General features: G+C 47.3%; 5 non-coding genes across 5 annotated transcripts; all 5 read right to left on the bottom strand.

The window, feature by feature from the left end:
- Positions 1-6,869: 6,869 nt before the first annotated feature.
- On the bottom strand, positions 6,870-6,940 carry trnag-gcc (transfer RNA glycine (anticodon GCC)). Its single transcript has one exon. It is a non-coding gene; the product is annotated as a tRNA-Gly (tRNA).
- A 2,063-nt stretch (positions 6,941-9,003) lies between these two features.
- On the bottom strand, positions 9,004-9,074 carry trnag-gcc (transfer RNA glycine (anticodon GCC)). The gene has a single exon. It is a non-coding gene; the product is annotated as a tRNA-Gly (tRNA).
- A 2,063-nt stretch (positions 9,075-11,137) lies between these two features.
- Positions 11,138-11,208, bottom strand: trnag-gcc (transfer RNA glycine (anticodon GCC)). The gene has a single exon. It is a non-coding gene; the product is annotated as a tRNA-Gly (tRNA).
- Positions 11,209-13,271: 2,063 nt separating this feature from the next.
- trnag-gcc (transfer RNA glycine (anticodon GCC)) lies at positions 13,272-13,342 on the bottom strand. Its single transcript has one exon. It is a non-coding gene; the product is annotated as a tRNA-Gly (tRNA).
- A 2,061-nt stretch (positions 13,343-15,403) lies between these two features.
- Positions 15,404-15,474, bottom strand: trnag-gcc (transfer RNA glycine (anticodon GCC)). The gene has a single exon. It is a non-coding gene; the product is annotated as a tRNA-Gly (tRNA).
- Between the last annotated feature and the right edge of the window lie 1,618 nt (positions 15,475-17,092).

Raw genomic sequence — 17,092 nt, 5'->3', positions numbered from 1 at the left:
GTGGTCCCCACAATAAAATATCCAGCCAACCTTGTCTGGGTTCAACACAGAATATGGTGATTTGGGCATGGTACAGGCAACTGGTGGATAGGGACAGTACCCCAGTAACAGGGAGTGCTCGGGGGCTGTACCCCAGTAACAGGGAGCGCTCCAGTAACAGGCAGTGCCCGGGGACTGTACCCCAGTAACAGGCAGTGCCCAGGGACTGTACCCCAGTAACAGGGAGTGCCCGGGGACTGTACCCCAGTAACAGGGAGTGTCCAGGGACTGTACCCCAGTAACAGGCAGTGCCCGGGGACTGTACCCCAGTAACAAGGAGTGCCCAGGTACTGTACCCCAGTAACAGGGAATGCCCAGGGACTGTACCCCAGTAACAGGGAGTGCCCAGGGACCGTACCCCAGTAACAGGGAGTGCCCAAGGACTGTACCCCAGCAACAGGGAGTGCCCAGGGACTGTACCCCAGTAACAGGCAGTGCCCGGGGAATGTACCTCAGTAACAGGGAGTGCCCAGGGACTGTACCCCAGTAACAGGGAGTGCACAGGGACTGTACCCCAGTAACAGGGAATGCCCAGGGACTGTACCCCAGTAACAGGGAGTGCCCAGGGACCGTACCCCAGTAACAGGGAGTGCCCAAGGACCGTACCCCTGTAACAGGGAGTGCCCAGGGTCTGTACCCCAGTAACAGGGAGTGCCCAGGGACCGTACCCCAGTGACAGGGAGTGCCCAGGGACCGTACCCCAGTCACAGGGAGTGCCATGGGACTGTACCCCAGTAACAGGGAGTGCCCAGGCACCGTACCCCAGCAACAGGGTGTGCCCGGGGACTGTACCCCAGTAACGGGGAGTGCCAGGGACCGTACCCCAGTAACAGGGAGCGCCCAGGGACTGTACCCCAGTAACAGGGAGTGCCCAGGGACCGTACCCCAGTAACAGGGAGTGCCCAGGGACTGTACCCCAGTAACAGGGAGTGCCCGGGGACCGTACCCCAGTAACAGGGAGTGCCCGGGGACTGTACCCCAGTAACAGGGAATGCCCGGGGACTGTATCCCAGTAACAGGGAGTGCCCAGGGACTGTACCCCAGTAACAGGGAGCGCCCAGGGAGCGTACCCCAGTAACAGGGAGTGCCCAGGGACTGTACCCCAGTAACAGGGAGTGCACAGGGACTGGCAGGAGGGATGGTAACCAGAGGTAGAATTGTCTTATGCAGCGAATGTTAAGGCCTCATGAATATCAGGATAAGTTATCACGGCCCAGTTACTCTGTCATTCGAGTCTTGCACACGTTGCTAATGTGGCATTTTTCACACTGGCAATGAGTTGACTGATAGCCGTGCTGTGATCAGCTAAGTTTGTTAGGGAGATGCAGTCGGCAAAATAATACATGGAAGACGGATAATAACCGTGACTGTTCTGACACTGCGAGGCAAGGAAGCGAATGCTGCACCTCGGTACCGAATGATGCGCTGCTGACTGTTGAGGCAACAGCAGCGGTGTGGAAAATTGAAAGGTTGATGAGGTGCAAGCATTGTTTCGCGCGGGTGCTTTGATTGCTGGCATGTCAAACAGCCAGAAAACGCACATGGTTCCCTGACAGGGAATCGAACCCGGGCCGCGGCGGTGAAAGCGCCGAATCCTATCCACTAGACCACCAGGGAAGCTGTGAGAAGCGGCCTGCCAGCAAGCAGAACAAGGCAGTCTTTCCTCCTTGCTGCTTTGAAATTCAGGTCACTTTCACGCCAGGCAAACTTTTCGGACAAGATGACATTTTTTCGGCGAGATCACAAAGGACATGTTCAGGAAACCACAGCATCAAGTGCGTGTAGGCGTCCACCTGAAATCTATTTGCTTCTGTGCTTTTCTCAGAGATACACAGTCAGAGAAAAGCCGTCGGGATATTGAATAATCAGCACCAAAATATCAAGGACAATACAGAGGAAACAGTAATGCACTGCTTGAGACAAAGACTCAAACATATGCACGAACACAGATGTGTGCTCACTTTGTGTGAGTATGTCTCAGATATCCATATGATTCATGGAGGCGTGCAGTACAGTGTGAGGCCATTCGGCCAATCGTGCCAGTGCTGTCCACTTGAAAGATCAGACGTGCTTTCTCCCGCTGTTATCTGCATTTCCCTGTCCTCTCTCGTTCCGCAGTGCCCCGCACAAAAGACAAACAGAAGGAGAACACTATGCTAACGAGGAATTGATGCAGGAGATTTTTATGCAGTTCCTCACCGTTTAAAATTGTTTTAGGTTCAATCTTTCGCTGTTGATCTTTTCCAAGGAGCGCTTTAAGGTGCTGCCAAAACGTTTAAAATTGGGGATGTTAAAATTCCTTCCCGTCGGGGAATTTCACCCCGGTCTCCCGCGTGACAGGCGGGGATACTCACAACGAGACTAACGAGGAAGTGAGCAATGCAATGTCTGTCAGAGTAAGAATCGAGCCTGTTACACAGGAACAGGATGCCATTCAGCCCCTCAAAGCTGTTGCACAGCAACAGGAGCAGAACATTCATACCCTTGATCCACTTGCACAGGTACAGCTAATAAATTATTTATGCTCATGTGATGTGTTTGCTATGAAATGAAATGTTAAAAAAATTAGCCTGCATTGGCCGGGAATCGAACTCGGGTCTCCCGCGTGGCAGGCGAGAATTCTACCCCTGAACCACCAATGCACGCCGACTTAATCGATTCTATTTTCTGGTAGCTACAATTTATTTTTGACTTTTGTTAATACAAGCGGGGACACTGCGTTAACATAAAAACAATATGCAGCAGATACTGCATCTGGAATTGTTGATTAAATGCTGGAAACACTTCGAAGGTCCTGGAAGATCTGTGGACAGAGAAACACAGGGTTAACCTCTCAGGTGCATGAGCTCTCGGTAGAGCTAAGATTTTGCACTTTTCTACGTCCCGTGGGAGTTTCCTTCCAACGTTGTTTAGCTGCTCAAAAATTACATAATTAAGAAACTAACCTTCCCCAAAAGAAAAAATAGGAGCAGGATTGGGCCATTCGGCCCCTCGAGCCCGCCATTTAAAAAGTTCGTGGCTGATGAGACCTTCGACACAACGCAACTTTGCCGCCCGTTCCCCATAACCTTTGACTCCCCTGTAGCTGAAATATATGTCTATCAGACATACAGAACCCGTTTGACGTCTTACAGTGGGGCCCGAGGGATAGTGTGGAGAAGCTGGGATTGCTTTCCTCTGGAGGCTAAGAGGAAATTTAATAGAGGCTTGCGAAATTACAATGGGTTTTGATAGAGGAAATAAAGACAAACGCTTTCCAATAGCAGGAGGGATGGTAACCAGAGGTAGAATTGTCTTATGCAGCGAATGTTAAGGCCTCATGAATATCAGGATAAGTTATCACGGCCCAGTTACTCTGTCATTCGAGTCTTGCACACGTTGCTAATGTGGCATTTTTCACACTGGCAATGAGTTGACTGATAGCCGTGCTGTGATCAGCTAAGTTTGTTAGGGAGATGCAGTCGGCAAAATAATACATGGAAGACGGATAATAACCGTGACTGTTCTGACACTGCGAGGCAAGGAAGCGAATGCTGCACCTCGGTACCGAATGATGCGCTGCTGACTGTTGAGGCAACAGCAGCGGTGTGGAAAATTGAAAGGTTGATGAGGTGCAAGCATTGTTTCGCGCGGGTGCTTTGATTGCTGGCATGTCAAACAGCCAGAAAACGCACATGGTTCCCTGACAGGGAATCGAACCCGGGCCGCGGCGGTGAAAGCGCCGAATCCTATCCACTAGACCACCAGGGAAGCTGTGAGAAGCTGCCTGCCAGCAAGCAGAACAAGGCAGTCTTTCCTCCTTGCTGCTTTGAAATTCAGGTCACTTTCACGCCAGGCAAACTTTTCGTACAAGATGACATTTTTTCGGCGAGATCACAAAGGACATGTTCAGGAAACCACAGCATCAAGTGCGTGTAGGCGTCCACCTGAAATCTATTTGCTTCTGTGCTTCTCTCAGAGATACACAGTCAGAGAAAAGCTGTCGGGATATTGAATAATCAGCACCAAAATATCAAGGACAATACAGAGGAAACAGTAATGCACTGCTTGACACAAAGACTCAAACATATGCACGAACACAGATGTGTGCTCACTTTGTGTGAGTATGTCTCAGATATCCATATGATTCATGGAGGCGTGCAGTACAGTGTGAGGCCATTCGGCCAATCGTGCCAGTGCTGTCCACTTGAAAGATCAGACGTGCTTTCTCCCGCTGTTATCTGCATTTCCCTGTCCTCTCTCGTTCCGCAGTGCCCCGCACAAAAGACAAACAGAAGGAGAACACTATGCTAACGAGGAATTGATGCAGGAGATTTTTATGCAGTTCCTCACCGTTTAAAATTGTTTTAGGTTCAATCTTTCGCTGTTGATCTTTTCCAAGGAGCGCTTTAAGGTGCTGCCAAAACGTTTAAAATTGGGGATGTTAAAATTCCTTCCCGTCGGGGAATTTCACCCCGGTCTCCCGCGTGACAGGCGGGGATACTCACAACGAGACTAACGAGGAAGTGAGCAATGCAATGTCTGTCAGAGTAAGAATCGAGCCTGTTACACAGGAACAGGATGCCATTCAGCCCCTCAAAGCTGTTGCACAGCAACAGGAGCAGAACATTCATACCCTTGATCCACTTGCACAGGTACAGCTAATAAATTATTTATGCTCATGTGATGTGTTTGCTATGAAATGAATTGTTAAAAAAAATTAGCCTGCATTGGCCGGGAATCGAACCCGGGTCTCGCGCGTGGCAGGCGAGAATTCTACCCCTGAACCACCGATGCACGCCGAATTAATCGATTCTATTTTCTGGTAGCTACAATTTATTTTTGACTTTTGTTAATACAAGCGGGGACAATGCGTTAACATAAAAAGCAATATGCAGCAGATACTGCATCTGGAATTGTTGATTAAATGCTGGAAACACTTCGAAGGTCCTGGAAGATCTGTGGACAGAGAAACACAGGGTTAACCTCTCAGGTGCATGAGCTCTCGGTAGAGCTAAGATTTTGCACTTTTCTACGTCCCGTGGGAGTTTCCTTCCAACGTTGTTTAGCTGCTCAAAAATTACATAATTAAGAAACTAACCTTCCCCAAAAGAAAAAATAGGAGCAGGATTGGGCCATTCGGCCCCTCGAGCCCGCCATTTAAAAAGTTCGTGGCTGATGAGACCTTCGACACAACGCAACTTTGCCGCCCGTTCCCCATAACCTTTGACTCCCCTGTAGCTGAAATATATGTCTATCAGACATACAGAACCCGTTTGACGTCTTACAGTGTGGCCCGAGGGATAGTGTGGAGAAGCTGGGATTGCTTTCCTCTGGAGGCTAAGAGGAAATTTAATAGAGGCTTGCAAAATTACAATGGGTTTTTATAGAGGAAATAAAGACAACCGCTTTCCAATGGCAGGAGGGATGGTAACCAGAGGTAGAATTGTCTTATGCAGCGAATGTTAAGGCCTCATGAATATCAGGATAAGTTATCACGGCCCAGTTACTCTGTCATTCGAGTCTTGCACACGTTGCTAATGTGGCATTTTTCACACTGGCAATGAGTTGACTGAAAGCCGTGCTGTGAACAGCTAAGTTTGTTAGGGAGATGCAGTCGGCATAATAATACATGGAAGACGGATAATAACCGTGACTGTTCTGAGGCAAGGAAGCGAATGCTGCACCTCGGTACCGAATGATGCGCTGCTGACTGTTGAGGCAACAGCAGCGGTGTGTAAAATTGAAAGGTTGATGAGGTGCAAGCATTGTTTCGCGCGGGTGCTTTGATTGCTGGCATTTCAAACAGCCAGAAAACGCACTGGTTCCCGAACCGGGAATCGAACCCGGGCCGCGGCGGTGAAAGCGCCGAATCCTATCCACTAGACCACCAGGCAAGCTGTGAGAAGCGGTCTGCCAGCAAGCAGAACAAGGCAGTCTTTCCTCCTTGCTGCTTTGAAATTCAGGTCACTTTCACGCCAGGCAAACTTTTCGTACAAGATGACATTTTTTAGGCGAGATCACAAAGGACATGTTCAGGAAACCACAGCATCAAGTGCGTGTAGGCGTCCACCTGAAATCTATTTGCCTCTGTGCTTTTCTCAGAGATACACAGTCAGAGAAAAGCCGTCGGGATATTGAATAATCAGCACCAAAATATCAAGGACAATACAGAGGAAACAGTAATGCACTGCTTGAGACAAAGACTCAAACATATGCACGAACACAGATGTGTGCTCACTTTGTGTGAGTATGTCTCAGATATCCATATGATTCATGGAGGCGTGCAGTACAGTGTGAGGCCATTCGGCCAATCGTGCCAGTGCTGTCCACTTGAAAGATCAGACGTGCTTTCTCCCGCTGTTATCTGCATTTCCCTGTCCTCTCTCGTTCCGCAGTGCCCCGCACAAAAGACAAACAGAAGGAGAACACTATGCTAACGAGGAATTGATGCAGGAGGTTTTTATGCAGTTCCTCACCGTTTAAAATTGTTTTAGGTTCAATCTTTCGCTGTTGATCTTTTCCAAGGAGCGCTTTAAGGTGCTGCCAAAACGTTTAAAATTGGGGATGTTAAAATTCCTTCCCGTCGGGGAATTTCACCCCGGTCTCCCGCGTGACAGGCGGGGATACTCACAACGAGACTAACGAGGAAGTGATCAATGCAATGTCTGTCAGAGTAAGAATGGAGCCTGTTACACAGGAACAGGATGCCATTCAGCCCCTCAAAGCTGTTGCACAGGAACAGGAGCAGAACATTCATACCCTTGATCCACTTGCACAGGTACAGCTAATAAATTATTTATGCTCATGTGATGTGTTTGCTATGAAATGAATTGTTAAAAAAATTGGCCTGCATTGGCCGGGAATCGAACCCGGGTCTCCCGCGTGGCAGGCGAGAATTCTACCCCTGAACCACCAATGCACACCGACTTAATCGATTTTTTTTTTCTGGTAGCTACAATTTATTTTTGAATTTTGTTAATACAAGCGGGGACACTGCGTTAACATAAAAAGCAATATGCAGCAGATACTGCATCTGGAATTGTTGATTAAATGCTGGAAACACTTCGAAGGTCCTGGAAGATCTGTGGACAGAGAAACACAGGGTTAACCTCTCAGGTGCATGAGCTCTCGGTAGAGCTAAGATTTTGCACTTTTCTACGTCCCGTGGGAGTTTCCTTCCAACGTTGTTTAGCTGCTCAAAAATTACATAATTAGGAAACTAACCTTCCCCAAAAGAAAAAATAGGAGCAGGATTGGGCCATTCGGCCCCTCGAGCCCGCCATTTAAAAAGTTCGTGGCTGATGAGATCTTCGACACAACGCAACTTTGCCGCCCGTTCCCCATAACCTTTGACTCCCCTGTAGCTGAAATATATGTCTATCAGACATACAGAACCCGTTTGACGTCTTACAGTGTGGCCCGAGGGATAGTGTGGAGAAGCTGGGATTGCTTTCCTCTGGAGGCTAAGAGGAAATTTAATAGAGGCTTGCAAAATTACAATGGGTTTTGAGAGAGGAAATAAAGACAAACGCTTTCCAATGGCAGGAGGGATGGTAACCAGAGGTAGAATTGTCTTAAGCAGCGAATGTTAAGGCCTCATGAATATCAGGATAAGTTATCACGGCCCAGTTACTCTGTCATTCGAGTCTTGCACACGTTGCTAATGTGGCATTTTTCACACTGGCAATGAGTTGACTGATAGCCGTGCTTTAATCAGCTAAGTTTGTTAGGGAGATGCAGTCGGCAAAATAATACATGGAAGACGGATAATAACCGTGACTGTTCTGACACTGTGAGGCAAGGAAGCGAATGCTGCACCTCGGTACCGAATGATGCGCTGCTGACTGTTGAGGCAACAGCAGCGGTGTGGAAAATTGAAAGGTTGATGAGGTGCAAGCATTTTTTCGCGCGGGTGCTTTGATTGCTGGCATTTCAAACAGCCAGAAAATGCACTGGTTCCCGGACCGGGAATCGAACCCGGGTCGCGGCGGTGAAAGAGCCGAATCCTATCCACTAGGCCACCACGGAAGCTGTGAAAAGCGGGCTGCCAGCAAGCAGAACAAGGCAGTCTTTCCTCCTTGCTGCTTTGAAATTCAGGACACTTTCACGCCAGGCAAACTTTTCGTACAAGATGACATTTTTTAGGCGAGATCACAAAGGACATGTTCAGGAAACCACAGCATCAAGTGCGTGTAGGCGTCCACCTGAAATCTATTTGCTTCTGTGCTTTTCTCAGAGATACACAGTCAGAGAAAAGCCGTCGGGATATTGAATAATCAGCACCAAAATATCAAGGACAATACAGAGGAAACAGTAATGCACTGCTTGAGACAAAGACTCAAACATATGCACGAACACAGATGTGTGCTCACTTTGTGTGAGTATGTCTCAGATATCCATATGATTCATGGAGGCGTGCAGTACAGTGTGAGGCCATTCGGCCAATCGTGCCAGTGCTGTCCACTTGAAAGATCAGACGTGCTTTCTCCCGCTGTTATCTGCATTTCCCTGTCCTCTCTCGTTCCGCAGTGCCCCGCACAAAAGACAAACAGAAGGAGAAAACTATGCTAACGAGGAATTGATGCAGGAGGTTTTTATGCAGTTCCTCACCGTTTAAAATTGTTTTAGGTTCAATCTTTCGCTGTTGATCTTTTCCAAGGAGCGCTTTAAGGTGCTGCCAAAACGTTTAAAATTGGGGATGTTAAAATTCCTTCCCGTCGGGGAATTTCACCCCGGTCTCCCGCGTCACAGGCGGGGATACTCACAACGAGACTAACGAGGAAGTGAGCAATGCAATGTCTGTCAGAGTAAGAATCGAGGCTGTTACACAGGAACAGGATGCCATTCAGCCCCTCAAAGCTGTTGCACAGGAACAGGAGCAGAACATTCATACCCTTGATCCACTTGCACAGGTACAGCCAGTAAATTGTTTATGCTCATGTGATGTGTTTGCTATGAAATGAATTGTTAAAAAAATTAGCCTGCATTGGCCGGGAATCGAACCCGGGTCTCCCGCGTGGCAGGCGAGAATTCTACCCCTGAACCACCAATGCACGCCGACTTAATCGATTTTATTTTCTGGTAGCTACAATTTATTTTTGACTTTTGTTAATACAAGCGGGGACACTGCGTTAACATAAAAAGCAATATGCAGCAGATACTGCATCTGGAATTGTTGATTAAATGCTGGAAACACTTCGAAGGTCCTGGAAGATCTGTGGACAGAGAAACACAGGGTTAACCTCTCAGGTGCATGAGCTCTCGGTAGAGCTAAGATTTTGCACTTTTCTACGTCCCGTGGGAGTTTCCTTCCAACGTTGTTTAGCTGCTCAAAAATTACATAATTAAGAAACTAACCTTCCCCAAAAGAAAAAATAGGAGCAGGATTGGGCCATTCGGCCCCTCGAGCCCGCCACTTAAAAAGTTCGTGGCTGATGAGATCTTCGACACAACGCAACTTTGCCGCCCGTTCCCCATAACCTTTGACTCCCCTGTAGCTGAAATATATGTCTATCAGACATACAGAACCCGTTTGACGTCTTACAGTGTGGCCCGAGGGATAGTGTGGAGAAGCTGGGATTGCTTTCCTCTGGAGGCTAAGAGGAAATTTAACAGAGGCTTGCAAAATTACAATGGGTTTCGATAGAGGAAATAAAGACAAAGGCTTTCCAATGGCAGGAGGGATGGTAACCAGAGGTAGAATTGTCTTATGCAGCGAATGTTAAGGCCTCATGAATATCAGGATAAGTTATCACGGCCCAGTTACTCTGTCATTCGAGTCTTGCACACGTTGCTAATGTGGCATTTTTCACACTGGCAATGAGTTGACTGATAGCCGTGCTGTGATCAGCTAAGTTTGTTAGGGAGATGCATTCGGCAAAATAATACATGGAAGACGGATAATAACCGTGACTGTTCTGACACTGTGAGGTCAAGGAAGCGAATGCTGCACCTCGGTACCGAATGATGCGCTGCTGACTGTTGAGGCAACAGCAGCGGTGTGGAAAATTGAAAGGTTGATGAGGTGCAAGCATTGTTTCGCGCGGGTGCTTTGATTGCTGGCATTTCAAACAGCCAGAAAATGCACTGGTTCCCGGACCGGGAATCGAACCCGGGCCGCGGCGGTGAAAGCGCCGAATCCTATCCACTAGGCCACCACGGAAGCTGTGAAAAGCGGCCTGCCAGCAAGCAGAACAAGGCAGTCTTTCCTCCTTGCTGCTTTGAAATTCAGGACACTTTCACGCCAGGCAAACTTTTCGTACAAGATGACATTTTTTAGGCGAGATCACAAAGGACATGTTCAGGAAACCACAGCATCAAGTGCGTGTAGGCGTCCACCTGAAATCTATTTGCTTCTGTGCTTTTCTCAGAGATACACAGTCAGAGAAAAGCCGTCGGGATATTGAATAATCAGCACCAAAATATCAAGGACAATACAGAGGAAACAGTAATGCACTGCTTGAGACAAAGACTCAAACATATGCACGAACACAGATGTGTGCTCACTTTGTGTGAGTATGTCTCAGATATCCATATGATTCATGGAGGCGTGCAGTACAGTGTGAGGCCATTCGGCCAATCGTGCCAGTGCTGTCCACTTGAAAGATCAGACGTGCTTTCTCCCGCTGTTATCTGCATTTCCCTGTCCTCTCTCGTTCCGCAGTGCCCCGCACAAAAGACAAACAGAAGGAGAACACTATGCTAAGGAGGAATTGATGCAGGAGGTTTTTATGCAGTTCCTCACCGTTTAAAATTGTGTTAGGTTCAATCTTTCGCTGTTGATCTTTTCCAAGGAGCGCTTTAAGGTGCTGCCAAAACGTTTAAAATTGGGGATGTTAAAATTCCTTCCCGTCGGGGAATTTCACCCCGGTCTCCCGCGTGACAGGCGGGGATACTCACAACGAGACTAACGAGGAAGTGAGCAATGCAATGTCTGTCAGAGTAAGAATCGAGCCTGTTACACAGGAACAGGATGCCATTCAGCCCCTCAAAGCTGTTGCACAGGAACAGGAGCAGAACATTCATACCCTTGATCCACTTGCACAGGTACAGCTAATAAATTATTTATGCTCATGTGATGTGTTTGCTATGAAATGAATTGTTAAAGAAATTAGCCTGCATTGGCCGGGAATCGAACCCGGGTCTCCCGCGTGGCAGGCGAGAATTCTACCCCTGAACCACCAATGCACGCCGACTTAATCGATTTTTTTTTTCTGGTAGCTACAATTTATTTTTGACTTTTGTTAATACAAGCGGGGACACTGCGTTAACATAAAAAGCAATATGCAGCAGATACTGCATCTGGAATTGTTGATTAAATGCTGGAAACACTTCGAAGGTCCTGGAAGATCTGTGGAAAGAGAAACACAGGGTTAACCTCTCAGGTGCATGAGCTCTCGGTAGAGCTAAGATTTAGCACTTTTCTACGTCCCGTGGGAGTTTCCTTCCAACGTTGTTTAGCTGCTCAAAAATTACATAATTAAGAAACTAACCTTCCCCAAAAGAAAAAATAATAGCAGGATTGGGCCATTCGGCCCCTCGAGCCCGCCATTTAAAAAGTTCGTGGCTGATGAGATCTTCGACACAACGCAACTTTGCCGCCCGTTCCCCATAACCTTTGACTCCACTGTAGCTGAAATATATGTCTATCAGACATACAGAACCCGTTTGACGTCTTACAGTGTGGCCCGAGGGATAGTGTGGAGAAGCTGGGATTGCTTTCCTCTGGAGGCTAAGAGGAAATTTAATAGAGGCTTGCAAAATTACAATGGGTTTTGATAGAGGAAATAAAGACAAACGCTTTCCAATGGCAGGAGGGAAGTAACCAGAGGTAGAATTGTCTTATGCAGCGAATGTTAAGGCCTCATGAATATCAGGATAAGTTATCACGGCCCAGTTACTCTGTCATTCGAGTCTTGCACACGTTGCTAATGTGGCATTTTTCACACTGGCAATGAGTTGACTGATAGCCGTGCTTTAATCAGCTAAGTTTGTTAGGGAGATGCAGTCGGCAAAATAATACATGGAAGACGGATAATAACCGTGACTGTTCTGACACTGTGAGGCAAGGAAGCGAATGCTGCACCTCGGTACCGAATGATGCGCTGCTGACTGTTGAGGCAACAGCAGCGGTGTGGAAAATTGAAAGGTTGATGAGGTGCAAGCATTGTTTCGCGCGAGTGCTTTGATTGCTGGCATTTCAAACAGCCAGAAAACGCACTGGTTCTCTGACCGGGAATCGAACCCGGGCCGCGGCGGTGAAAGCGCCGAATCTTATCCCACTAGACCACCAGGGAAGCTGTGAGAAGCGGCCTGCCAGCAAGCAGAACAAGGCAGTCTTTCCTCCTTGCTGCTTTGAAATTCAGGTCACTTTCACGCCAGGCAAACTTTTCGTACAAGATGACATTTTTTAGGCGAGATCACAAAGGACATGTTCAGGAAACCACAGCATCAAGTGCGTGTAGGCGTCCACCTGAAATCTATTTGCTTCTGTGCTTTTCTCAGAGATACACAGTCAGAGAAAAGCCGTCGGGATATTGAATAATCAGCACCAAAATATCAAGGACAATACAGAGGAAACAGTAATGCACTGCTTGAGACAAAGACTCAAACATATGCACGAACACAGATGTGTGCTCACTTTGTGTGAGTATGTCTCAGATATCCATATGATTCATGGAGGCGTGCAGTACAGTGTGAGGCCATTCGGCCAATCGTGCCAGTGCTGTCCACTTGAAAGATCAGACGTGCTTTCTCCCGCTGTTATCTGCATTTCCCTGTCCTCTCTCGTTCCGCAGTGCCCCGCACAAAAGACAAACAGAAGGAGAACACTATGCTAACGAGGAATTGATGCAGGAGGTTTTTATGCAGTTCCTCACCGTTTAAAATTGTTTTAGGTTCAATCTTTCGCTGTTGATCTTTTCCAAGGAGCGCTTTAAGGTGCTGCCAAAACGTTTAAAATTGGGGATGTTAAAATTCCTTCCCGTCGGGGAATTTCACCCCGGTCTCCCGCGTAACAGGCGGGGATACTCACAACGAGACTAACGAGGAAGTGAGCAATGCAATGTCTGTCAGAGTAAGAATCGAGGCTGTTACACAGGAACAGGATGCCATTCAGCCCCTCAAAGCTGTTGCACAGGAACAGGAGCAGAACATTCATACCCTTGATCCACTTGCACAGGTACAGCTAATAATTTATTTATGCTCATGTGATGTGTTTGCTATGAAATGAATTGTTAAAGAAATTAGCCTGCATTGGCCGGGAATCGAACCCGGGTCTCCCGCGTGGCAGGCGAGAATTCTACCCCTGAACCACCAATGCACGCCGAATTAATCGATTTTATTTTCTGGTAGCTACAATTTATTTTTGACTTTTGTTAATACAAGCGGGGACACTGCGTTAACATAAAAAGCAATATGCAGCAGATACTGCATCTGGAATTGTTGATTAAATGCTGGAAACACTTCGAAGGTCCTGGAAGATCTGTGGACAGAGAAACACAGGGTTAACCTCTCAGGTGCATGAGCTCTCGGTAGAGCTAAGATTTTGCACTTTTCTACGTCCCGTGGGAGTTTCCTTCCAACGTTGTTTAGCTGCTCAAAAATTACATAATTAAGAAACTAACCTTCCCCAAAAGAAAAAATAGGAGCAGGATTGGGCCATTCGGCCCCTCGAGCCCGCCACTTAAAAAGTTCGTGGCTGATGAGATCTTCGACACAACGCAACTTTGCCGCCCGTTCCCCAAAACCTTTGACTCCCCTGTAGCTGAAATATATGTCTATCAGACATACAGAACCCGTTTGACGTCTTACAGTGTGGCCCGAGGGATAGTGTGGAGAAGCTGGGATTGCTTTCCTCTGGAGGCTAAGAGGAAATTTAATAGAGGCTTGCAAAATTACAATGGGTTTTGATAGAGGAAATAAAGACAAACGCTTTCCAATGGCAGGAGGGAAGTAACCAGAGGTAGAATTGTCTTATGCAGCGAATGTTAAGGCCTCATGAATATCAGGATAAGTTATCACGGCCCAGTTACTCTATCATTCGAGTCTTGCACACGTTGCTAATGTGGCATTTTTCACACTGGCAATGAGTTGACTGATAGCCGTGCTTTAATCAGCTAAGTTTGTTAGGGAGATGCAGTCGGCAAAATAATACATGGAAGACGGATAATAACCGTGACTGTTCTGACACTGTGAGGCAAGGAAGCGAATGCTGCACCTCGGTACCGAATGATGCGCTGCTGACTGTTGAGGCAACAGCAGCGGTGTGGAAAATTGAAAGGTTGATGAGGTGCAAGCATTGTTTCGCGCGAGTGCTTTGATTGCTGGCATTTCAAACAGCCAGAAAACGCACTGGTTCTCTGACCGGGAATCGAACCCGGGCCGCGGCGGTGAAAGCGCCGAATCCTATCCACTAGATCACCAGGGAAGCTGTGAGAGGCCGCCTACCAGCAAGTAGAACAAGGCAGTCTTTCCTCCTTGCTGCTTTGAAATTCAGGTCACTTTCACGCCAGGCAAACTTTTCGTACAAGATGACATTTTTTAGGCGAGATCACAAAGGACATGTTCAGGAAACCACAGCATCAAGTGCGTGTAGGCGTCCACCTGAAATCTATTTGCTTCTGTGCTTTTCTCAGAGATACACAGTCAGAGAAAAGCCGTCGGGATATTGAATAATCAGCACCAAAATATCAAGAACAATACAGAGGAAACAGTAATGCACTGCTTGAGACAAAGACTCAAACATATGCACGAACACAGATGTGTGCTCACTTTGTGTGAGTATGTCTCAGATATCCATATGATTCATGGAGGCGTGCAGTACAGTGTGAGGCCATTCGGCCAATCGTGCCAGTGCTGTCCACTTGAAAGATCAGACGTGCTTTCTCCCGCTGTTATCTGCATTTCCCTGTCCTCTCTCGTTCCGCAGTGCCCCGCACAAAAGACAAACAGAAGGAGAACACTATGCTAACGAGGAATTGATGCAGGAGGTTTTTATGCAGTTCCTCACCGTTTAAAATTGTTTTAGGTTCAATCTTTCGCTGTTGATCTTTTCCAAGGAGCGCTTTAAGGTGCTGCCAAAACGTTTAAAATTGGGGATGTTAAAATTCCTTCCCGTCGGGGAATTTCACCCCGGTCTCCCGCGTGACAGGCGGGGATACTCACAACGAGACTAACGAGGAAGTGATCAATGCAATGTCTGTCAGAGTAAGAATGGAGCCTGTTACACAGGAACAGGATGCCATTCAGCCCCTCAAAGCTGTTGCACAGGAACAGGAGCAGAACATTCATACCCTTGATCCACTTGCACAGGTACAGCTAATAAATTATTTATGCTCATGTGATGTGTTTGCTATGAAATGAATTGTTAAAAAAATTGGCCTGCATTGGCCGGGAATCGAACCCGGGTCTCCCGCGTGGCAGGCGAGAATTCTACCCCTGAACCACCAATGCACACCGACTTAATCGATTTTTTTTTTCTGGTAGCTACAATTTATTTTTGAATTTTGTTAATACAAGCGGGGACACTGCGTTAACATAAAAAGCAATATGCAGCAGATACTGCATCTGGAATTGTTGATTAAATGCTGGAAACACTTCGAAGGTCCTGGAAGATCTGTGGACAGAGAAACACAGGGTTAACCTCTCAGGTGCATGAGCTCTCGGTAGAGCTAAGATTTTGCACTTTTCTACGTCCCGTGGGAGTTTCCTTCCAACGTTGTTTAGCTGCTCAAAAATTACATAATTAGGAAACTAACCTTCCCCAAAAGAAAAAATAGGAGCAGGATTGGGCCATTCGGCCCCTCGAGCCCGCCATTTAAAAAGTTCGTGGCTGATGAGATCTTCGACACAACGCAACTTTGCCGCCCGTTCCCCATAACCTTTGACTCCCCTGTAGCTGAAATATATGTCTATCAGACATACAGAACCCGTTTGACGTCTTACAGTGTGGCCCGAGGGATAGTGTGGAGAAGCTGGGATTGCTTTCCTCTGGAGGCTAAGAGGAAATTTAATAGAGGCTTGCAAAATTACAATGGGTTTTGAGAGAGGAAATAAAGACAAACGCTTTCCAATGGCAGGAGGGATGGTAACCAGAGGTAGAATTGTCTTAAGCAGCGAATGTTAAGGCCTCATGAATATCAGGATAAGTTATCACGGCCCAGTTACTCTGTCATTCGAGTCTTGCACACGTTGCTAATGTGGCATTTTTCACACTGGCAATGAGTTGACTGATAGCCGTGCTTTAATCAGCTAAGTTTGTTAGGGAGATGCAGTCGGCAAAATAATACATGGAAGACGGATAATAACCGTGACTGTTCTGACACTGTGAGGCAAGGAAGCGAATGCTGCACCTCGGTACCGAATGATGCGCTGCTGACTGTTGAGGCAACAGCAGCGGTGTGGAAAATTGAAAGGTTGATGAGGTGCAAGCATTTTTTTCGCGCGGGTGCTTTGATTGCTGGCATTTCAAACAGCCAGAAAATGCACTGGTTCCCGGACCGGGAATCGAACCCGGGTCGCGGCGGTGAAAGAGCCGAATCCTATCCACTAGGCCACCACGGAAGCTGTGAAAAGCGGGCTGCCAGCAAGCAGAACAAGGCAGTCTTTCCTCCTTGCTGCTTTGAAATTCAGGACACTTTCACGCCAGGCAAACTTTTCGTACAAGATGACATTTTTTAGGCGAGATCACAAAGGACATGTTCAGGAAACCACAGCATCAAGTGCGTGTAGGCGTCCACCTGAAATCTATTTGCTTCTGTGCTTTTCTCAGAGATACACAGTCAGAGAAAAGCCGTCGGGATATTGAATAATCAGCACCAAAATATCAAGGACAATACAGAGGAAACAGTAATGCACTGCTTGAGACAAAGACTCAAACATATGCACGAACACAGATGTGTGCTCACTTTGTGTGAGTATGTCTCAGATATCCATATGATTCATGGAGGCGTGCAGTACAGTGTGAGGCCATTCGGCCAATCGTGCCAGTGCTGTCCACTTGAAAGATCAGACGTGCTTTCTCCCGCTGTTATCTGCATTTCCCTGTCCTCTCTCGTTCCGCAGTGCCCCG

Source organism: Somniosus microcephalus, unplaced genomic scaffold (genome assembly GCF_052327205.1).
Source record: "Somniosus microcephalus isolate GS21.2 unplaced genomic scaffold, FLI_Smic_1.0 unresolved_chr8, whole genome shotgun sequence".
In the NCBI taxonomy this organism is placed as follows: Eukaryota; Metazoa; Chordata; class Chondrichthyes; order Squaliformes; family Somniosidae; genus Somniosus; species Somniosus microcephalus.
Note: the sequence above shows the minus strand (reverse complement) of the source record. Positions and strands in the feature narration are given on the sequence as shown.